Here is a 25,558-nt window from a genome sequence, read left to right on the forward strand (position 1 = left end):
AGTTTAGAATAGAGATTTCTAAGTAAATACATACATCAACTCGGGGAAAAAATAAATCTCCATCTGTAGTTCAGCTCCTGCTCTCCAAGTCTACTCGCTAAACTATTAGCTAAGTCTACCTCGATGCCTCCCTCTCAAAGGGAATGTGTCTAAAACATGTCCAGAACGGAACTTACCATTTTATTCCTCAAAACTGCTCTAGTGTGGAAAACTATGGGTACTCAGAGTGAGGAGAGAAAAGGCTTCTGCTTTAACAAACTATAAAGTTTTATTAGCTATATATATGATATGCAGGAATACTGTGCTGTCTTAATAGTTTTCAAATATATTTCATTTTTAAAGTGTCACTTAGTCTTTAGAAAGAACAAGGAAAAAGATAAGTGAAAATTGTTCACTCAACACAAAGACATACACAGTTAACTCACTTGCAGTTTTGAGAGGGCATCTACTTGGGCATCTACCAAATTATAAAATCTTCCCTCCCTGGCTCTCGCATCTTTCAGCTGGGCCAGGACCGTATTCTTCCTCTTCAAGGAGATACGCCAGAGGAATGTCTCAGCAATAAGCTTCCTAACTTCTTCTCACCCAAATAAGCTTCAGATTTAAGGTGAACTAGTAAAGCAAACAAAACAAGAGCATAGGCTCTGGAGTCAGACCACTAGGGTTTGAACTTTCTGCACTGTGACCTTAGACAAGTAATTTCCTTAGTGTCAGCCCCCTCTTTTTGCAAAATAGGTGTGAGCCAGTTTCCTCATTCTGTAAGATGGGTATAATAAATAACACCAAAATCTAGGGTTGTGGTGAAGATGAGTTGCAAAATGCATGTGCAGAATGCCTGGCACATAAATTTTACTCAATAAACATTAGCTTCATTATAGTGTAAGTATAGCGCCAGAGACATGTAACAGGTGCATGCCAGGTGACAAATTATTCCTTAAGTCTCATCTCCACACTCCTTGGGAGTCTCCTTCACCACAGCTATTTGCCAGACGCCAACAAAGAACACCGGAACCCATTATCAGCAAAAGTATAATTCTATTCCAGTGCCTAAAAATCTGACAACGGTTTGATAAATCCAGTTGCCTCAAGGCTGCACTGTCTGGCAAGCTTCTCTTAACACAGAGCTCCGTGATGCCCCGCTCCACACAGAATGAATTTACTGGTTGTAAAGACAAAACCCTCAGCCACAGTACTGGCTACTACAACCAATTCAAGCGCTTAATTTGTGTTTAATTTATTATAAAAGATTTCAGGTCTAGAAACATATTATAGTCAAAATCAGTTTTTAATACTTCTCATAGTTGCTTTCTTAATCCCCCACTGCATACAAATTTAAGTTTCCTTCAAAAGGGTTTTAAACACAGGGTCTAAAAACCCATTAATTTATAACAATATTAAAAAGAAAATCACTGCTACCCTTTGGAAGCTACTAGGCCACCAACTCATTATACTCAATAGGAAAACTGATAAATAAAAGCAAACAATCAAACAAACAAAAAAGCAAAAAAGGTTTTAGATAAGATCATTCTGACCCAAAGAAAGTAAAATTCATCAGTTTAGAGCTACAGGGCGATTGAATGACTGCCTTTAATTTGAATGACCACTGCTAATAAAGTATGAAGTCAGTGTTGGTGTATTTATAGGGTTGGGGGTCTCTGGAGAACTGGAATTTTGTAGTAAACTCCAGATGTGAAGTACCTGAAGAAAATATTTTTGCATGAAGCGATAACCTAATAAATGACCTTTCTCAACACATAGACATACCGATCATAAGAAAAGCAGGTATATTTGGAAAAAGTTACATGAGAAGAAATACAACAGAAATTTAAAAAAAAAAAACAGAATAAGGAAAGTGAGAGAAAAGATGCCGTGTAAATTAGAAATGAGAAGCAAACAGTAAACCCATAAACTATAATGACTGGAATTCTTGTATAAATAGACCATAGGTAGGCCTTTTCATTTTTTCTAATATGATAGAATGCTTTAAATTACCTGCCAGCCTAAATAAAAATAATAAATCAGTGGTATCAAAATAAATTCGGTACCATCTTCCAAGGGCCTGCCCATTCTCAACCTGAAAGTACAGAATCACGATTTTGAAGGTGAAAAAGATCTAAGAGTTACTTAGAACAATGCATTCACTGAACAGCTAAAGAACCTGGGCTAGAGCGCTCTGACTTGTCCAAGGGCACAGACAGTTAATGGCAACGAAAGCAAGAGAGGCCCAGCTTCCCAGCCCAATTCTATACTCATGCCCCTATATCTACATTAATAGAACTTCATTGGTACTTTTCTTTAGCAGAATACCTGAAAAAATGGGAAATCCCTTACACAATGTAGCAAAGGTCTCGCCACTATTTCATGCAACCTCCTGATGTCTGTTAAATCATTTTCAATCATATTTTTACCTGGAACAACTGAAGCAGACAAGTTTGTAGATTTTTCTATTATTGCTTTAAATCTTAAAGTTTTACTATTATTGTTCTTTCCCCAAGCTCTAGCATATCATACCATTTTGCTTTACATCTTCACTTAGCCTAAAAAGTGAAAAGGAAACTTTTAAAATGTTTTTTTATTTTTCAATTTGTTGACATACAATATTGTATTAGTTTCAGGTATCCAACATAGTGATTAGACATTTATATAACTTATGAAGTGATCACCCCAATAAGTCTAGTACTCATCTGTACACGGTTATTACAACATTATCGACTATATTCCCTATGCTGTACTTTTCATCCCCATGACTGCTTTGTAACTACCAGTTTGTACTTTTTAATCCCTTCACTTTTTTCACCCAGCCTCCCAAACCTATTCCCATCTGGCAACTGTCAAAACATTCTATGAGTTCGTTTTATCTGTTCATTTATTTGGTTTTTTTTAGATTCCACATGTAAGTATTGGAATTTGTGGTATTTGTCTTTCTCTGTCTGACCTATTTCACTGAGCATAATACCCTCCAGGTCCATCTGTGTTGTCACAGATGTCGTTTTTTTTTCTTAACGGCTGAGTAATATTCCATTGTATACATGTACCACGTCTTCTTCATCCCTTCATCTACTGATGGACACATAGGTCGCTTCCATGTCTTGGCTACTGTAAATAACGCTGCAGTGAACATATGGATGCATGTCTTTTTGAACTAGTGTTTTGGATTTCTTCAGATAAACACCCAGAAATGATACTGCCAGGTCGAACAGGAAACATTATTAAGCCTTTTAATAAAGCCACCACAGCTAAATAACTCATTAAAATACTTCAAAAAAATTTTTAGTGACATTTTTCTTGCTAGTTATTTTTTAAATACAGTATTACTGTCACTTACATTGAAAACTGTGGATATGGATAAAATGATAACAAACCAACGCGTAGTTACAGTTAACCAGATTTGAACCTCCCCCAAACAAGGGTAGTTAGTCTCTCAGTTCCTACTGAATAAAGAAACAAACAAAAAAAATGACACCAATTGTAAAGTAAATCTCACTATGCAGCCCTCTGTACTTCATGTACTCTATACACAAAATAGGAGGGGAAAAATACAAGCTAATGTCACAAGAGGAACAAATCATTCCCCACTGCATTCACAGTTCTCATAACTTAATTGAAAAAGAAAATATTTCTATACTCCAACCTTTACATTATTTCAAATATTCAAGAAATTTAAGAAAAATTTTAAAATATATTCTTGGAATCCATATATTACCAGCAGTATCTTTTAAGTAGCTGTCCAGCTTTAGGGATCTTCATTGCAAGTGGGGGTGGAGGGAGGTAAGGGGAAGTGAAGTATCCAGACCTTTTTCAAAAGCAGTTTTAATTTCGTGTGAATGAAGCACAAACTGACTTTTTTTTTTTTTTTAAATAGGAAGTCTCAGAGTCAGGCTTCTGGTGACACATGCAGAGTTGAAGCAGGCCTTTTAGAAACCTGAATAAGCTCACCTTAGTTTCAACCATGTTAAGGTAAAAAAAACAAAAAACCCACAAAATCAATATGATCAAGCCAAACGAAACAGGCCAACTTCTCTCTATGCTTTCACCTTTTTGCTGACACTCAGATGAACAGTTCCAGGACTCGGAGGGCAGGCAGGCTGCAATAACTCACTACCCAGACCTGAAATTCCAGTTCTTTCACATCGTTCTCCACTTTCCATCCTTGGCCACTTGGGTCTACCTGGTGTCAGATTACACTCTGGCAGCATTTATAGCACCTTGCAAAACAGCCAAACAGATCACATACCTAGACCTGTCCATACCTGTGGTCTCAAGATTAACCCTTTTCCTGAACATGTTCTGAAAACAAGAGAATTTAAAACCAAAGAGAAATATCCAACAGCAATCAGATACTACTTTAATTTTGGCTATGAAAAAAGTTTAACTTCTTTCTTCCTCAAAAAGACTGAAAGTGATAATTATCAAAATGTCATTAATTGGTGCTTTTTATTATGCAAATAAACTGAATGAAGAGATTGTCTTCTCCCCAGCACCCTAAATCTGAACTCTGACAAAAAACACACCTATCCAGGAAACACAAACATGCCAAAATGTGCTTATCAACAAAACCGGTTCAGGCAGTTAAAAAATTTCTCTATAACAAACAAGAATCAACTTGCAAGGAAATTCTGTTTCATTTCTGTGGTCGTTTATTACCCTTTTGAATATTTTTGTCTTCTTAGAAGACACGGTGTAATGGTTCCCCCCTCTGAGAACAGAGCTGATTCTGCTCAGTAACAGTGTTTCACTCCGGCCTGGACTGAAGGGAAAAAGCTAGGGATATGTTGGAAAGTCCCCCAGGAGATTTTGCTACATGGCACGCCTCCCCCCACCTCTAACTCCCACATTGCACAATACTCTTCTAGAAGAAACTGTATTTTGTAACAAGAAGTTCCATTCTTAAGAGACATACCATCAGCTGAAAGCAAAATAGAAAGCTTATGTAAATAGCTTAATGGCCATGGATTGCATTATTAGGTGACAGCAACCCACACACATATTCAATTCAACCGATGGGTCTCTACTACTGAGTTTCCCCGAAAATAAGACCTAGCCGGACAATCAGCTCTAATGCGTCTGCCTTTTGGAGCAAAAAATTAATGTAAGACCTGGTATTATATTATACTGTTATATTATATAATAGTATACCCGGTCTTAAAGCAAAATAAGACCAGGTCTTATATTAAGTTTTGCTCCAAAGACGCATTAGAGCTGATTGTTCTCCTAGGTCTTATTTTCGGGGAAACACGGTACCTTTATTTACCCTAGTTCTCCTCCAGGGGTTCTTCACCCTGCAGGTAATGTAATTTACAAAAATGAAAATATGATCAACTTACTTCTCTACTTAAACTACTCAGTGGCTTCTACTACATGTAGGAAGAATTTCCAATCCAGTAACAGGCCTTCAGTGGCTCATGAAGCCGCAAAAAAGCAGGAGAAAAACATGATCAGTTTGTAAAACAGGATCTGAGGAGGTGGACTGGCAGAGTGGATGGGAAGCTTCTATGGATCAAGCTTAAAAGTATACCCGTCGCCATGTCACTACTCTCCGCAGGACTGGCTAGTCCCTCGTGGCCCTGCACCCCACCCCCGTGGTGAAGAAGCCCACGTTGGCCCTGCCCCTGCGCCCCAGAACCCTGTATGTCCTACCCTTTCCCAGATCCTGCCTGCACTCACGGCCACATTCAATCCAGCCCTCTCCGTGTATTCCTGGATAATCACATCTTTCATAAGTGATCACAGAATCTCTTCTGAATCACAGGCGGACCCGATTTAAGGATATAAACACCAGAGAAGCAAAGTCTTTTCCCTTTTTCCCATGTCACCAACAAGGTTGATGGACTTGAAGATTCCTGTTCCCCAAATGTGAGAAGAACCCTGACGACCTACTGTTTTCACAGTGTACCCCTTTTTTCCTTTAAATTATAGAAAACTACTTTAAAGTTTTCAAACGATTTCTGAAACTTAATGACAAGGTCCTTAAAATGGGATTCTTCCCCAAATCGTCTTCATGTCTGTCTGGCACTCACCTAAAATTCTAAACTCAAGGCACCAAATAGCTAGAAGCAGCAAAACCACAAGATGAGAAATGAAAACGAGAAGTAGGAAGCATGGGTTTAGTATTGGAATATACATACTAAAATACAGATATGTGATATTTATAAATTATACATGTAACTTCATATTTTCCTACTGTACAAATCTTAGAAGCAAACTTTAAGTACTATTCATAATATGAAGATTTATAATGCACAATAGTTAAAATTTTAGGCCTTCCATTTTTCATAATGTAATTTCTCAATCAACTTTTAAATCATTTCAATCTATTTCAGTTGCTGCTAACTAAAAAGTGCTACAAGAACCCTTACAGAAAACAGTTTTATCATGCTTATTGGATGTATACCCAGAGCTAATCAAAAGATCCCACAGGATCCATTTTCAAAAGTAAGCCATGCTTCTACTCTGATTGCCTTGGTGGTAAAAAGTTGATGAATATTTACTGAACTTTCCCTAAGCTCAGGACTATGATAAAAACAAAGAGACAGGGCTGGCCAGTTGGCTCAGTTGGTTTGAGTGCTCGTAACACCCAGGTCACCGGTTCGATTCCCACATGGGCCAGTGAGCTGCGCCCTCCACAACTAGCTTGAAAACAACTTGACTTGGAGCTGGTGGGTCCTGGAAAAACACACTTCCCCAATATTCCCCAATAATAATAAATAAATAAATAAAAACAGAGATAATGTGTGGCCTTGTTCCCTTGAGGTTTATAATCTAGTTCAGGAAACAAGACCAAGAGACTATTGATCACCAAAAGGTAGTATTTAATTAAATGCTAATAAAGCTGGTCAGTCTTACAGCATTCCAGAAGACGGTCAAACGGGTTAAGGAAACACTTCATAGGCAACAAAGGACTGAGTCTCAACCTTAAAGAAAGGTAGGATGTGGAGAGACTACAGGAAAGAAAACGATGGCAGAACGGTGTGTGTGTGTGTGTGTGTGTGTGTGTGTGTGTGTGTGTGTGTGTGTGTGTACATACACTGACTCACAGAAAAGTACAGAGAATCAAAACTAACCAAAGCAAGTTTGGAGATAGTTAACAGAGTTGACAACGGCAAATAGAGAAAATGTAGTTAAATAAGTAAAGCAAAACCAAACTCTGGAGGTACTTGAAAGTCAGGTAGTGGAATTTACGCTTGATTTGGGAAGAAGTGGAAAAGATCCTGGAGGTTTTCAAATCAGGTTGCGACAGTGTGGTCCCTATGGTTACAAAACCCAGTGCAAGTCACACACGTGGGATCTGGTAATGACCACGACCATCAAGAATGATGAGGAAAGCTAAACCAAACATTCCATAGCTTGATTGCTACACTGACAGCTTCCAGCCACCAGTGTATATAGTGCCCTCCTTAAATTCTTCAGTAATTACTTACAATAGACATTCTCAACAATGGTTTTCAGACTGCCCAGGGTGTGGGAAATTATTTAAAACAAACAAAAATCACTTAAGTAATTTACTTCAAGTTTTTGTTTTTCACCTAAGGACTGAAAAGGGAGAAAAACAGGAAAATAAGATTTTCAAAAAGATGACTGATTATCATACAACCTTTCATACAAGTTATTTAATTGAACATCAAAACTGCCCTTTTGGATACTAGTGAAACTCCGAAATATGTGACCTTGTTGAATCTATGGATAATTGTATCTGGTCATTTAGTATTAAAGATTTTGAAAAGATAATGCTGATTTACTCAATGAAGAAAGGTGTGATATCCATGACAGAGCCAAGTTTCTTAGACACGAGACTGCTAGCACCAACATTCAAGGAATCTTTCTTCCAGAGTGAGAGATGAAAATGTCTGGTTGCCCAATTAAGGATGCTTTACGCCTGGCTCTGTATTAGACGTATTTTCTGCTTTATGGCTTTGCATCACTCTTGGAAAATTCAAGAATTCAAATTTACCTTAATCACAGGCACTTACTAGATTTTTAAAAAATGTTTTGCATAAAGACACATCCAGGAATTGTACAACAGCACAATAAGGTTCACATTATCATTTGCTAGTAATACCTAATGTGTAATAAGTGCTTTACAATTTTCAAAGCAAAACATATATACTACTTTAATTCTTAAACATTTCTAATACCACTGGTGTTTTTATACAGATACGAAAAACCATGACACTTATCCTCAAGAAGCTTAAGAAAGAGATAACAAGCTAGAGAATCAATATGTAGAAGAAAGTAATAGCTGCCATTTCCGTGTGCCGGGCCTATGCTAAGAACTTCACTATATCTGTCATTTAGTCTTCATATTGGTAATATCCACCTCGCTTTACATACATGAGGATACAATGGAAAGACCAACCAAATAAGGGCAAGGACTTTATCACGGTCACCGTCATACTCCCACGCCTTATACAGCCGGTCCATGACAAGTATGTGTCACACTCAAGGTGTTCAGAGAGTCCGGACATGTGTGTCTGACTGACTTCAGCTCATGCTCATTCATCCATTCATCCATTCAGCCAATTTCCGCTCAGTGCCTCCAATGTGCCACTCTGGGTGTAGGAATACAGCAGTGAACATACAGACCCCAAGTTCTGGGTCTTGGGGCTTCTAATCTAGTACTCCTAATCAGAATATTATGTTCCCTTCCAAACATTCTGCACTAAGAATGTGGGACTGTCAGGCAATACAGGCTGAACAGAAACTCCGGCCGCTCTCCTTCCACATCTATCTCCCACGACCTCCCAACCGCCCACAACTGGACACAGAGGAGTGACCTCTCCTGCTCTAAGTAGAGGGTAAGAGTGGTAGGAGAAACGTTTTACCTTTCAGACAATCTGTAAGTACACAGGGAGAAGGGAGAGGAAAACCTAGAGGGGGCAACGGGAGTGGGAGGGGGGTGTCGATAAAGCTAAATCCAAAGGCAGACGTCTTCCAGGCAAAGCTGATTAACCTAGAGCCTAGAGGTAACCTCTATTTCACTTTAATTTTTAATTTGACTTGAAATGAATTGAAGTTGAACAATAAAGTTCCCTGAGATTAGAAAAAAGTATCCCCTTTACAAATATAAACACTTCAAGGAAGAAGAGACAATTCTCCCTGCATTGCCTTTTCCTATAGACTAGACGGCCTTCAGAAATCGTACCAGTACTATGTTCTTTTACTGATTTAACAAGCGCTCACTGGGGACCTGTGTGAGGGAGAAGGACAGGAAAGCGACAAGTGGTTAAGCCAGTCTTTCCATGGGCAATCAGTCTACCAGGTGAGACAAACGCTAGTCACAGTAATGACATACATGATGCAGAAGAGGATACAAAGCTCATTCTCCCGTGTTATTCCGTAACTATTTACTGTCTTCCATCTCGGAAGATGAGAAACTACTCGAGGCAAGACGTAATTTTTTTCCCATATGTTCAATATTAACATAATTTAAAAGAATATTAAGAGTATATATTGTGTTAAAAGTCAAACTAGGCCCCATGATCAAAGGACATTTACTTTTGTTAATAAAAAATATTTAATTACTGAAATTCTTGACCAAAATCATAAAAGATTAGTGTTTTCCTATGTCTGTTTTAGGATTTTATAGAATTTTACACGATGGGCTCACTTGCCAGAACCAACTGGTGGGAGGCCAGGCTTCACTGAGTGTCATCAAAGTGACGCGTACACATGTATTTTCTGATTCAAACACAGAAATACACCACCAACAACAAATGGTGCAAAAACTGGAAGCCCCACATGTAAAAGGGCATTCAAAAACCCTATGAACTATTTTCCACATGTCTAGACTAAATCAGGTTTTAATAAACAAAAGAGCTACTTAGATGGTTCTTTTGAAACACTTTACAAAAATGAAATTCATAATTTTTCCTTCAAACTTTAAAAAGTAGATTTGAATCCTTAGATTTGCCCTTTTTTATTTGATTATTTAAATTTGGGTTTTAAAAATAGTGTCCTATATCAATTTTCAGCTGGAAAAACTGCTAATACATGAACTTTTTAAACACACACCTAAATAGGCAGGTCGAAACTAAAGTCCTACTTGCAAAAAAATCTTGCTCTGTTGATAATAAGACTACAGTTTACAAGCCAAAAATCACTAAGATACATAAGACTTAAAAGACAAGAAAATAACACAGGGAAAAGCAAGAAGTGGTAAAGGAAATCATTCCTTCCACTCAGTGGAGAAATCAGAACTACAATGAAGATATAGACGTTTCTCCAGATTAATCTAAAGACAAAACTAGATTTTTGACGCTCAGCAATCTAAGATAAGTCAGGTATTCTCAGCTCCATGTTTTAGGGGACCAATATATAATCACCACTTTTAATCAGGATAGAAACACTAATAATTTCACTAAGATACTTGATTTCCATAAATAGCAAAAACAAATAGGGGGAGGGCAGGAGCAGGAGAGAAATCTTATAATGAAATTATCTTACAAATAAACCATAAAGTAATACCGTAGAAGAGCCACATTACAGTTCTTTAATCAGCTTGTTGACTTTAGAATGAAGAAATCCTGGCATGTGCTTAGTCGTCCCACAAGTATTTTAAAATCAATTATATGTTAGGTACTGGGTATACAAAAGTAAAGTAGTTCACTGCCTAAAGAAACAAAAAAGTATGTAAACAGATAACTACAGAACAATGTAAATAAGTCAACCAAGTGATGAGGGAACAGAAACAAAGATATACCTGTGAGAGCCTGAGAAAATGTCTCAAGGAATTGACATGTGGGCCATCTCTTTAGGGATAACTAGCATCTATTTTTTTCAAAGTAGAGAGTATGTATGTGGGGCGGGAGGAAAAGGGGGGTGAGAGGGAATATACCAAGGGTAAACCTAAAAACTTAAATCAGCAAATAAGTGAAATAGCAATTTAATGAAAACAAACTTTTCCCTAAAAGGACACAGGAACTAGCATCAGAAGACTTGCATTCAAAACCCAGTCCTGCCATTTACTGTTTTCTTAAGTCAATCTCTATGACTTCCTTTCATCATCCTAAAGTTGTACCATAAAATGCTTTAAAAGTATTAAAGAATCTCAATACACGAAAATGCAAAAATAAATTAATGCTTAGAACACTAAAATTTCGAGATCAAAATATTGGCTTATCATTCCCTATTGCATGTATGCCGTATATACAAACAGCCAATCTTTTATGGCCTATAAAAATTTCTCAAATGTAAACCCATTGTGAACCATGCAAAAGTTCTATTTTCTATATAATTGTCACCTATACAATCCATAGAATACAAAACAAGCCTACAACATCCCCAGAATCAACAAGTAACAAAAGTTTAATGAAACCAGCTTTATACTTAACTGTCTCCCTAATGGGAAATTAAAGCAGCAACTGTACATCTGTGTCTCTGTTCCTCTCATCGTGGTTTAACTGACAGGAAGCAGAGAACAGATATGGCATACAAATGCCAAGTATTTCCTGCCTTCTCTGCTACATCTTTATGTCTTGTTTTATAAATAGTCCAATAGTTTGTGAAAATGTATCAAAATATGGTAGCAGTAACATAACACGAATGGTGAAAAGCGTTTATGAAAACAGAGCAAATAAGGTATTTTGAGGTTGGGATCTGAGTTCATTATGGTGCACACACTCATTATTATAGTTTAATGAAGAATTGTTCTTAGTCAATACCTTCCAAATTAAGACCTGAAGACCACGATGACTGAGTTTTAAAAAAAAAAAAAAATCAAATGCCTGAACAATAAAATTAACCCTGAAACTATTTTTTATCCAGCTGGTTAAAGAAATAACACTTGACCACTTAGATATATGACACCCTCAAACCCCTCCCCTTACCTCTTAAAAAAGATAAGTACCATTAAAAAAAGAAGAAAAAGCCTTCAAACAACTGACTCAAAACAAAGCAGTACAGACACCGTGTTTCCCCAAAAATAAGACCTAGCCGGACCATCAGCTCTAACGCGTCTTTTGGAGCAAAAAGTACTTATATTAATTTTTGCTCCAAAAGACGCGTTAGAACTGGTTGTCCAGTTAGGTCTTATTTTCGGGGAAACACGGTAGCTGGCCTCTTGGATCTTTGGTCATTTTTTTACCAGGGCTTCTTGTAAGCACTCTTCGGATTATGTGTGCCCTCCCCCACAACCAAACTATCCCTGCCGTTGCCCACTTCCCAAAACTTGGCTCACATTATTTACTCACTTATGTTCAACTATCAACTATACACAAACCAAATCAAACTCCATTCTCAAAAGATGAATAAGTCATGGGATGTAATATACGGCATGGTGACTATAGTCAATAATATTGTAATAAATATTGAAAAGTTACTGAGAGTAAATCTTAAAAGGTCTCATCACAAGAAAACAATTTTTGTAGCTTTGTATGGTGACAGATGGTAAGTAGACTTATTGGGATCATTTCCCAGTGTATACAAATATTGAATCATTAGGTTACACATTTAAAACTAATATAATGTTACATGTCAATTATACATCAATAAAAAATAAAAGTAAATTTAAAATTTTTTCATTAAAAAAAAACTTTCAAGATGAATTCTTACTATTTTAAGTCATTTTTTAAAATGTATTTTTTATTAGTTTCATGTGTACATACTTGAAGTCATTTTAAGCAATCTTCCAAATTAATTACAATTAAAACAGAGGTGCTTGCTTTTCATCATGCCTAGCTGCCTCCCAAACTAATAATTCTCAAAAATCATTTCATCACTCATATGCCTCAGACTTTATGAAAGCTTGGGAACAAAGCAGCCAGTCTCTATTCATCCTGCTCAATTCTTACTTAAAGCTATACACACACTAGCACAATTACAATTTCACCTGGCTTCAGTGCTACTATTTATTATTCCCGTCTAAGCCAATGTCCAAAATGACTCAGTATTTTAAGGCACATGAGCCCATCTTGAGCTTCCTGCAACCTCTCTTTTTCATACAGAACTTAATATACACTTAACAGTCAGCTTTAAGCATGGCACCATGTGACTAAAGTAAGTAACATTTCTTAAATAAGTAGCCTGGAAAACAATTTTATTTTTACCCAATATTTTTCAATGGAAGCATCCAGTTCATTCATTCTTTTCAAGAGTGGAAGTTCTTACTAGTGCCGTCCTAGCATATCTTTCGTACACTTCGGCTCTTACATGGATACATTACTTCCATTGTCTCAGGAGTTAGAGAACCAGCACCTTCTCAACAACCAAACGTGCTAACAATGGCGTGCAACTGTTTTATTCTTCCGGGCGATGGGTATGACACCTTCCTCTCAGTTTATTCCTAAGACTAACAGGTTCTAAATTATCCTCTAACAATACACAAATTTGTCTCTGATCCGCAGATCAAAGGCTCAAATATAACGTCCAGTTTAGAAAGTTCAATCGAAGAACATTTTGATAAAATGATTTACACAACAAATCTTGTTTCTAAATACAAACTGTTTCACACTGTCTCTCAAACTAAAACACACAAATCATTAATTCCAATAATTATTCTAATTTAAATCGAAAATCTTCCCAATATTTTTCCTTATGCTTTAACATGTAAGTATGTATGTTTTGTGTGGTGTGTTTTAAACTTTACTGAAACAGTATCAGGTTGTATATATTCTTCCAGCATACTTTAACAAGTTTCTTTAAGACAAAATTTTGAATAAACACAACAGTTGTTTGGAAAGGAAATAAACAAACATTCTCTCGAACTTAGTGCTTAGAAAAACAGTACGAAAGACAATGATCAGCCTTCCATTATAAGAAGAGAAATAGCTAAGATGCACAACGCAGCCTATTTCAACAATGCCTCTCACAAAAAATGTTCCGACTTCCTGCAAAACATAGAAAGTCCACCTTAGGGACGCCACGTGTGAAGATCTTACTTAATTAAACAAGAGGCCTGGGGGCCTACAATCTCTTTCTAATTGGCCTAAAAGGAGCCGCCTCTACCCCACCACTGACCCAGTGATGGTCCCATCAGTGTGAATATGTTCTAAATTGCTATAAGAAAATCTCTGTGTTGTTTTAGAAACTCACTTCTTTAATTCATTCTGAAACAAAATAATATACACCAATTCAAACTTCTCACAATTAAGCAAAACACAACAGGAAAATGTAAATCAGAAAATGCTTCACGAGGAATTGCGTCTGTGGGAAGAAGGGAAGAACTGGAAGCCCATCAAAATGACTGAAACCACCGCCCACTCCTTTTACTGGGAAAATTAAACTCAAAAGTTACTGCACAGAAATCCCTTAGGATGGAATAGAAACCAGTAACTGCTATCTTCCACCTTGTAATTTCCCTTTTCTTAATCACAAAGTCACCACCTAAATGGAAATATCAAGGTTCAGAGTGACACTTTCACTTTCTTTGAGAAATGCTGATTTCCCTATTAGGCACCAAAAATAGAAAAGTACTGTGTAAGAGCTTATACGTATTTAACATAAACTTTAATAAAATTATATTTCTGTCATATAATCGAGTGGAGGCACCATCATTTATTTAACCAATCCCTATTTTTGGACATTTGGATTATTTCCAATGTTGCACTATTACAGTGATTCTCAAAATGTAATTCTCAGGCCCACAGAGGATCCAGAAAACTTTTCTGGGAACTCATGAGGTCAAAACTATTTTCATAGTAAGACTATGGCAGTATTTGCCTTTTTCACCATGCTGACATTTCTACTCAGGGTGCAAAAGCAAAGGTTAGTGCCTTTGCATCTGTGTCACCAAAACATACTAGTCATTGTATTCTTTACCACTAGGCACTCACATTTTTAAGAAAGCAGTTTCACTTTTCTTTTCTTAAATCTCAACCATTAAATACATTTTCCCCCCTTTCTTCCGCCTCCCTGTCCCACTCTGGCTCAAGCCATTGTTTCTCAGTCTAGTTGTGTAGGACACAGCCCCCTGGCCCAAGCTAGTATTATGAGCCTTGCCCCCCACCCCCCACCCCGCTTGACCGCAGCCCAGCTCCAGGGAGAGCCGTTGTTCACAATCTTACTGTGGAGGGCGCAGCTCACTGGCCCATGTGGGAATTGAACCAGTGACTCCGGTGTTAGGAACACGGTGCTCCAACCGCCTGAGCCACAGGGCCAGCCTGAAATACATATTTTTAATATTCTCAGTGACAAAGTGGGATGTATGAACTACTTCTGTTAAATACTAAAATAGAATGGCTATCTTGAGGAAAAGCACAAACACTCTTGTTTGAGTTGTGAGCTAAACTGGCTGTTTTTTTCATGGAGTACCATGTTTACTTGAAAGGACTACTTATTATTCAGAATTGGATATTTAGCCGACATTTTCTCAAAAATAAATAAAGTGAGCCCGTCACTTCAAGGGAAACAACAGCATCTGTCACCAATGATATGTAACTTTTCAACTAAAAAATCAGAATTTTGAAAAACCTGTGTCCAGTACTTTGAGCTTGTTAGCTTTCTAATACTTAAAAAACTTTTCTGATATCATTGGTGTGATACTTGAAAATGTGATTTTTAAAAATACATCAACATTTGGAATACACAAATGACCAATGAATGAATGATACTACAAAATCTTCTTAGGTAAAAGATTAATTCATTCAAAGTACAAGACAGATCAACGGACTTGACTGTTAACAGAAGACAGAGTTCACGGACAGGGTTTCAGGCCCTTTACTAACCTTTAAGGAACTAGCATTTCATGAGTTTTGGTGTAAAATCCAAGAAGAAATCCACAATTATGAGAAGTGGCTATTAAAATACATCTCCCTTTCCAACCACACATCTGTGTGAAGCGAAATTTTCGTCACATTTTTCAGCCAAAGCAGGGATTACAACAGATTTCATGCAGAAACGGCATGAGAATCTAGCTATCTCTAGTTAACCCAAAGATTAAAAGGATTTGCACTCCTCCCAATACAGTTTTTGTTTTGGTAAACATAGTTTTGTTTTATAAAAGTAATTGTTAACGTGCAACAAGTTTATTTTTTAATAAATTCATGTATTAATATTTTTAAATTTTGTTTTAATTTCTAACGTTGGTAAATATTGATAAATGTTAACCCACATGAACAAAAGTTCTTTGGCTCCTCAATAATTTTTAAGAATATAAGGAAGACATAAAATTTGAGAACATTTAAGAGTATAAAGTTTGAGAACTGCTACACTATTACAACCAGTGGCTAAAATATCCTGACAGTTAAATTTTTGTTCCCATCCTTAAATTTTCCTTAGGATAGAGCCCCATACCTGGGGTTATCATATCAAAGGGTAGGTACATTTTCAAAACATGATACAGGCCAACTGCCCTCCAGAAGATTTTTTCAGTTTACACTGCTATCAAATAGAATGTGTGCATGCACATTTATTTAATGGCATTTTCACCCAACCCACAGTATTTCATTTAACTTTTGTTAATACGATGGGCAAAAAAACTTAATTTGTATTCATTTAATTTGTATTCCTTTATTAGCAAGTTTAATATTTTAATATTAAATATAAGTTAAACACAAGTATAACTATAATTACATCAAAATATTATACAATGTAATACTACATTATAATAATTAAACATAACTAGTAATATCCTCCCCAATCTTAGTGAATTTTGCTATTCTTTGTGGAAGGAACTTGGAGGCACAAATAAATAAATGGTAAAGGTGATCATTTACGATTTTCCTCACTGGGAAAAAACCTTCAAACTAATGTTTTTATTCTAAATGTTTTGGTATAGAACACATTAATTTTAAAAACATATTTAATTAATGTAAAACTCTACTCTGCTTTATTATCAATGTGACAAAGGACTAAATTAAATGCTAAAAGTACCAATGATCTATTAAATTGTCCGATCTTGGGCAAGTTACTTAACCATAGTTTTCTAAATAAAATTTAAGGATGGGGAAAAAAGACTTATCTGCAAGAACAGTATTTATTTTAAACCACTAGTTGCAACAGCTCAGCACTGTTTTGCTGTCAGGATCCCTTTATACCCTTAAACATTATTGAGGACCAAAAAGAGCTTTTGTTTCCATGTATTATATTTATCAATGTATAAGTTCTTTACAAGTACAGACTATTATTAACTAAACGACCTTATTATAGTTATCAATATATAAGTTCTTTTCAAGTATAGGCTATTATTATTTATTAAATGACCTTAAAAGGGTGCTTTCTCAGAATAGTATATGAAATAGAAAACTCTCTGGGATACATTTATTGCCTTGGTTAAAATAAAGCTGTTAAAAGTGTAAGTTCTAGTATGCGCTCTTCACCTTAGTAGATCACATAGAGCACTTGGAAAACCACTAACTTATCTGTAATTTCCTCTAATCGCTGTGTATAATAATTTTAAAATAAAAGTGAATTACTACAGTATATGTATATAATTTATGAGTAAAGTTCTATCTTTTGTTCACTGCTATATCCGCCAGCATCCAGAATAATGCCTAGCAGATAATAATTGTTGAATATGCATATATCAATAAATCATACAGGGTGAAAGGAATATAATAAAAAATTCAGAAGACCCCTGAACTACACGACTGATAAGAATCCTTCCAACTATAAAATCCTATGACTTCTACTTCCACTTGTTCTCCTTTTCCCTGCCACTATTTGTACATACATTGTGGGAAATAGCTCAGAAAAGAGAGCCAAGAGATGATTATGAAAGCAAAAACCTGGATTAAGATCTATGTTTTCACTTTTTACAGCAATTTTCACATTTACATTATTAAATTTTGGAAGCCTTACATAAAGAGTCCACATCAAGAGTATAACCAAAAAAAAAATCACTAAAGGTACAGTAATTGCTATGCTACTGTTATAATAAAATTTTAAAGAAGCAGTTTGAAACACTGATTGTGTCAATAAATCTGGTGAGATACAAAAGTCTAACTTGGGGTATTAGCTAGTTAAAAGTTTATCAATGTCAATTATTACTGTATCCATTGTGTTTTATAAATCTCTGATCTAAAATGTTTTTGAGTATTCGAATGTGGGATGATTCTAAAGACTAAACTAAATTATTTCTGGCAAACCGTAACTCCAACTTGTCAATTGTCCCCACTGGAAGTTACCCATCAGAAGCACGCCTACAGCCATCCTGTTAGTTACGACGCACAGACTTACGTAACTTGTTGTGAATCAAGGTAATCCCTTTCACTGACATCGGCAGTTAACATTTTTTTACTGACAGAGTTTATTCACCATTTTTAAAATCAATTTCTACCTCTCATCAAACATTATTTCTATTATTTATAAATGTGGGGCAAAAATAAACTACCCCGTATACAGCAAAATTTATTATGAACTAGTTCGACCAAAGAGAAAAGAATATATTCTCATACCCATCACCCAGCTTTACATTAACATTTTACCATATTTTGTTTCAGATTCTCAAGAGGAAAAAAGTCATATATAGATAAAGCCTCCTATATATCCCCCTCCAATATCATTTTATCCCTCCTCTATCCTAAAATTGATGTTGCCCGTCTGTGCATATTTTCATACCTTTACTACGTATATATCAACAACAGTATTGTTATGTATTAAATACATAATCGGAACTGCATAGTATCTATTCTGTTCTTTAAATTTTATTCAAAATATTTGAAATAACTGACTACCAGTTAATAAATGACACTCTAAACTGTTTAGTCACATACTGATGTCTGCAACTTACCCTGAAATGCATCAAGTGCCCATGTGCTGAGGGTTCTGGAGGATGTTTACCCCCCAGGCCAACACACCGTAAGATGCTGAATGTGTGTAAACAGGCCTCAATGGCAGGCGTCTGCTCCCAGGAAAAGTAATGAAGAACTCAAATCGTCTCAAACTACCCGTTCTCTCCCTTCTCTTTGTAAACTCTTCACATACCTCAATGCGGTGACACTGTCCTACAGAACTCCTGAACGTATGTTCCAGGAACCATGTCCAGGAATATTCCCAAACTGGAAATAATCCAATGCCATCAAGAGACAATATATACATTCTGTATAGACAAATGATGGAACACAATACTGCAATTAAAATTAAAATCAATTTCACAGAGTTGAATGAAAGAAGTTACCACAGAATCTATATGGTGTGATTCCACTTACATAAAAGTTCAAAAGCCAGGACAGTAGTTATTTTAAAAGAGAAACAAACACAGGCAGAGTGGGGGACTTCTAACATAACAGCCATGCTCTAGTTCCTAACCTAAGTTGTCATGTCAAGGGTAAGCACTTTATATTTAAAATATGTGTTTTATACACTCCCTAGATGTTCATTTCAGTTTTAAAGAAAACAGGATGATGAATTGTTCCATTACAACACCATGCTTCCATTTAGTATTTTGAAATAAAAAATAGAAGCACATAAACTAGCAGTTATTAAATCTATACCTCATTATAGTTTTACTATAAAAATGTTTAGGTTCACTGTTTATAGGACTATTTGAAAACAGAAAATAACCAAATTTCTTTTTTTTCTTTTTTTAAGATTTTTATTATAAATATAGCTAACATACGTTATATAAGTTTCAGGGGTACACCATAGTTATTCAACATTTATATACCTAAGTGACCACCATGATTAAGTCCAGCAGCCATCTGACACCGTACACGTTATCACAGTATTACTGACTGTATTTCCCATGCTGTGCATTACATCCCCATGACTGACTTGTTTTGTACCTGGAAATTTGGACCTCTTATTCCCCTACACACCTTTCCTCCCTTGTAAAAATTTCCAATTAGTTGACATTCGATATTATTTTATATTAATTTAAGATGTACAGCATACGGTTAGACATTTATATAAGTGACCCCCCGACTAGTCTAGAACCCACCTGGCACTATACGTTATTACCATATTATTGCCTATATTCCCTGTGCTTTACTTTACATCCCTGTGACTATTTTGTACCAATCTGTGCTTCTTAATCCCTTCCCCTTTTACACCCTACTACCCAAGCCCCTCCCATCTATCACCCCAACAAACTAGTGCCCCTGTGACACCACACATAGTTACAACATCATTGACTATATTCCTCTGCTGTCCCCTACAGCCCCGTAACTACAGGACAACCAAGTTGTACTTCTTAATCCCTTCCCCTTTTTTCACCCACAGCCCCAACTTCCCTCCCATGTAGCAACAACCATCGAAATGTTCTCAGTATCTATGAGTCTGTTTCTGTTTTTGTTAATTTTATTCTTTAGATTCCACATATAAGCGAAATCACACTGCATCTGTCTTTCTCTGTCTGACACTCCACTCAGCACAGTACCCCCCAGGTCCATCCATGCCACCGCAGATGGCAAGAAGCCATTCCCTGCCATGGCCGAGCAATATTCCATTGTATATATGCACCACCTCCTCTTTATCCATTTTTCCATCAATAGACACCCAGGCTGCCTCCACATTTTGGCCACTGTAAACAATGCTGCAATGAAGATATGGGTGCACTGGTCCCCTTGCAGTAGCGTTTTGGGTTTCTTCAGATAAATACACAGAAGTGGGATTATTGGGTAATTCTTTGCCTCTCGTTATAGCCTTTGTCATAAAGTCTATTTTCTCGGGTTTAAGTATTGCTATCCCAGTTTTTTTCTTTCGTTCCTATTTTCATGAAATATTTTTTCCATCTCTTCACTTTCTATCTGTGTGTGTCTTTCCATCTGAAGTGAGTCTCTTGTAGGCAGCATATGTAAGGGTTTTGTTTCCTTAGCCATTCAGTCCTCCTATGTCTTCTGATTGGAGCATTTAATCCATTTACATTGAAAATAATTACTGATGGATATGTAGCTATTGCCAATATAACCGAATTTCATTAGATTGTGTAAGTTGTACCACACAACTCTGCACAAACACAACCATCACTATGTGACTGCGTGTCCATCATGCAGATAACCAACTTTAATTTACATCATATAAAGTCACACTGGCTCCTGCTACCTTGAAGAAAGAACTTCTAAATATACTCGTACAGGGTAGAAGACAGGACAAGATCCAAGAAAACACAAATTTTAAAAAACACAAGCGGTTGCTTCGGGACAGTAGGACTGAAAATGAGAAAGGGTAGAGGGTGGTGCTTTTCTGCACAGGCTCTTCTATTAGATTCTGAATAATGTACACATATCATCACTTCAGCAACTTTTTAATAAAAAAAATTTTTAATCTTCATGCAAACTCCAGAAGGCATTCATGTTGTTTATAGTTGCTTTTTTTCATGCTGGCAATCAATCTCAGGCTGTATGTTATGGAGATAAGAAAGACCTGATAACGTACCGCTCAGCAATTAAAGGCAAATGAAAGAAGAGTTCTGAATTCCTACAGGGGGAAGAGAATGAAGGGGAAGAAAAAATGAAAGGAAAAGTTTAGGAAGAGTTTTCTGATGATGAGGATAGTGTTGATTCAGACATTTATATTAATAACCGGAAGAGAGGGAATCAAAACATTTCTACACAGGAATTTGTACAAAGCTCAGCTGTATAATTTTTCCCTTTGCCAACAAAGCAAACAGCCATACGAGTTATTTTTCCATGACCGGTGGGATGCCTAGACGTTTGTAGTATAGATCAACAGTCATCTTTCCTATAGTACACAGCTCACCAGACAAGACACAAAGGTAAAAGTGACACAAAACTTTCTCTTTAGTAGGTTCTCCACACTAATGGGAGAAAAAGATTGTTCCAATAGCTGAGAACTGCTTTAATCATTTGAGTTGACTCAATAACATTACTGATTTAATTTACCACCATCGATATGAAGCAGCTCAAGCAATGGAGCAAAATACTCTGGTGGAAATACAACTCATGGAAGTAATAATTACTTTCAGACCACTCACCAGGTAGGACTCTTCTTCCCATCCCTACAACAGTCTGTGAACACTTTTGTCCCAATAGATGGGATGTGATGTAAGACAAAGTTTACAAGGTTGGACAATTAAGTTCGCGAACTCATCCTAGAAAAGTGCTACATACCTCACTGCTGACTATCACTACGGTCACCTTCCAAGTACTCCCCATGGGAAGCTATGCACCGATGCGAGCGCCTAGTCCACCCTTCAAAGCAATTCTGGAACTCTTTTTCTGGAATAGCCATCAGAACTGTCGTCATATTACCCTTGATATTCTGAATATCATCAAAATGTCTTCCTTTCAGTATTTCCTTTATCTTCAGGTAAAGAGAAAAGTCATTGGGGGCCAGACAAGGTGAGTAGGGAGGGGGTTCCAATACAGTTATTTGTTCACTGGCTAAAAACTCCCTCACAGACAGTGCCATGTGAGCTGGTGCATTGTCATGATACAAGAGCTGTGAATTGTTGGCGAAAAGTTCAGGTCGTCTAACTTTTTCACGCAGCCTTTTCAGCACTTCCAAATAGTAAACTTGGTTAACTGTTTGTCCAGTTGGTACAAATTCATAATGAATAATCAATCCCTCTGATATCACAAAAGGTTAGCAACATTGTTGTAACAAGTTCGCGAACTTAACTGTCAGACCTCGTACACATACACGTATGCAATTAGTGATGTAAATGCCCAAAGAAACGTCTAAAGTCATATCCAAGCATCACATGGAAAAAAAATAAATACTCCCTCCCACACTCAAACAATTACAAATAATAATAGTGTATTTCCCAGGAGAGAAGGTTTTCAAAAACTGCAAATGCTACCCTAAATCAGGAAGTGAATCATTTTTCCTAGAACCCCAAGATAAGAGAACAGAGAGAGACATCATAAAACAGCAAATGGAACTAAAAAGAACTAACACTGGAAGAGTGATGGCTCACTAAGAGATACAGAATAGGCTAATTACATTGGGAAAACAAAAATAATTAGCTTTAATTATATATTGTGGTCGATATGGCAGTGGGTTGGGAAACGGGAGGGAGCAAAGCAGAATTAGAGAAGAGGAAAGAGGGAAAGCCACAAAGGTGAACAGCACAGTGAAAAATGGAATAAAGGAATAACTGGGACAGGGAGGGGAGGCTAAGTAAGTTCTAATATTGATAATAAACTACTACAGTCACTTTCCTTAGTTACTAGGGACTGTGGGCTTCAAAATATTGTTTAAAAATTCAAATATTAAAATGCTACAAAACTGACTAATGGCCCTTCCTAAAACCAGAAACGCTTTTTCTTAACGTGTGTCCTATAAGCACCGATCTCACAATCATCTAGGGTACTTATTAAAAATGCAGATGGATAAGCCAAACTCTAGGTCTAATGAATCAGAATCCCTTGAAGCCAGCTGTCTACTACACTAAAGGCTGAAAATTACTGCTTTAAAATGTATATCAACAGGTAGGTGTTTTTCTTTGAATGGTTACCATGTGCAGGCACCAGATGGAGATGAAGTTGCGGGCCACGTGTTTTTTAAGGATTTGTCACCTCTAACTTTAGCAGGACCTGCCCAACTCAGTACAGGAGCCAAGGGTTTTAATGCAGCAAATAATAATTGCCTGTTTATCTGAGCTTGGTACTTTGTCAAAGTTTGAAAAAGACAGAGAAATAGAAGAAAACACCTCTGATCACAAAGAGCTCATCTTCTGATTCTTACTGAAGACACTTCTTAACCTGGGCAAATGCGACTCATTCAATACTCATGATTCCTGAAGATCAATCAACGTTCCTGACTGTTTTAGATCTCAGCCATCTTTCATCGCTAGGCTGTATGTACCCAAATTTAACTTCCCAGACGTCTGCTTCTCTGCTTACTTCCCCTGTGTTGCTAAGTCCTGGTTTCCCAGTAAGAACCTAAGTTTGGAGGATGGAGCCCATGTTTTCTCGCCTTCTGTGCCGTTTGTGGCTTAGGGCAACGAGACCACACTGTGGAAAACCTGATATTGAACTGGGTTAGAAGACTTGGAAAGTTAGGAGATTCGACAGTTACATGCAAAGTAATAATAAAATAAAAAAATCCAAATTTCAGATTTAAAGAAAGGCAGATCTAAAGTAAATTTCAACCAACCCAACAAAACACATCAAAAAGTTAATAGACAAGGATTGTGTATTCCCCAGAAGATTCTAAAAGTGCCTGGTATGTACAGTAAATTCTCAAAGGAGGAGAGTAGGTATGACCAATGGAATGAGATTACTAATTATGGGAAGGTTAAATTCAAGATAAAAACCTCCAGATTTTGTAAACTCATATGCAAAGTGTTATCACACACACACGCGATACATACACTTTACTCGAATAGAACAAGGCATCATATAAAACAGTAATTGCCCTCCAAAAAGAATATATGAGGTAAAATTAAAGTAGAAATCAACCTATCTTTGTATCTAGAAGTTCAAAGCAAATTTCCAACTTCTTGTATTTCCATCTCCCCCAGGCCCATCTTAAAGAAGCAATGCCAAAAACTATGCTCCAACTATGAAAAAAATTCTAATAGCAAAAAAAAGCTGTTGTAGAAATTAAATGTATCATCTTCTCTCTGATGTAAAAGGAAAGTAGCTTGAACACATTTTCAAAATCATTGTTTCATTTGTTTGGTTGCACCTTATCACCAAAATGACCACCGAGGAACTTAATTGAGATTTATTTACTCTGAAGGAAATACAGACCATGTCACACAAAGCGTCGCTTGTTGGGGTGGATGGACGAGAGTGGGCAGCTGCCACTAAGCACGGCACACCCCTGAGCAAGTACCAGGGCAGCTTTGGGCCCCAGTCTTCATCTATAAGGTGAGGCAGTGGGACGTCTTCAGTCTTCTTCAGCGCTAAAGCTGTGTAAAATGGTGATTCTAAGTTCAATTCTGAGGACTCAGTTTACACTTATATTCAACCTTCTGCAATGAAGAGTGGGAAGGGGACTACTACCTACTAAGTCTTACTGGCTTTCCCTGGCTTCCATGCTTTCTTCTTCCTCCCTTCTCCTACAAGCCCCACTTCAGTCTTCTTTACAGACCGGGAGTAAGACACTGAAATATATGACCAAGCATCTCTTATTGAAATTGTACCAGCATCTTAATTTAAGGAAACTAAATTCTTCTATTTCTCTTTAATAAATAAAATCTTAATTACTTGCTTATTTGTGTGCCCCCCGAGTTTTCTCTTACAGGTCACTGGCTTTTAAAAACTGAAAAAAAAAAAAATTCATTTTAAGACAGAAAAGCTTCATTAGATTTTTCACAGACCAGACTAGAATATGCCTCTGCTTACTCCAAAGGCTGACTAAACCTGCAATCTGCATGCAAAGATGATAGCAAATGGCTCAGAGTAAAATGTCTGCTCTGCCTTTCTTATAAGACCACAAAATTGACCCATTAATATCAACAATCTTTCCAAAAGATTAAGATGAGGGCCTTTGTATCTTCCCTTTCATATGACGGGCCTTGAAGCACTTAGAAAATTAGTAACAGCAAATTCCCAAAAAATTAGCTAAATATCATCATAGTCAATAATAAATGACTTGACAAATTATTCATAACCATTGCACATTCTAATTTTACTTTCATTCAAATTTTAGTTTCATAAATAACTTTCGTAAGTAAAATACTGTTGCATCCAGCTTCTCAGCGCACCCAGAACTGGAAGACACACCAGCATATAGACTTGCCAAACTCTCACAATTTCAATAATGACAAATATTT

General features: G+C 36.7%; 1 protein-coding gene across 2 annotated transcripts in view; it reads right to left on the reverse strand.

Moving 5' to 3' along the window:
- Positions 1-25,558, reverse strand: part of ELF1 (E74 like ETS transcription factor 1) — a 97,979-nt gene that overhangs the window by 49,051 nt on the left and 23,370 nt on the right. The gene's annotated exons all lie outside the window — the stretch shown is intronic.

The sequence above is a fragment of the Rhinolophus sinicus genome, chromosome 16, assembly GCF_057876585.1.
Source record: "Rhinolophus sinicus isolate RSI-liver-muscle chromosome 16, RSI-T2T, whole genome shotgun sequence".
NCBI classification, from domain to species: Eukaryota; Metazoa; Chordata; class Mammalia; order Chiroptera; family Rhinolophidae; genus Rhinolophus; species Rhinolophus sinicus.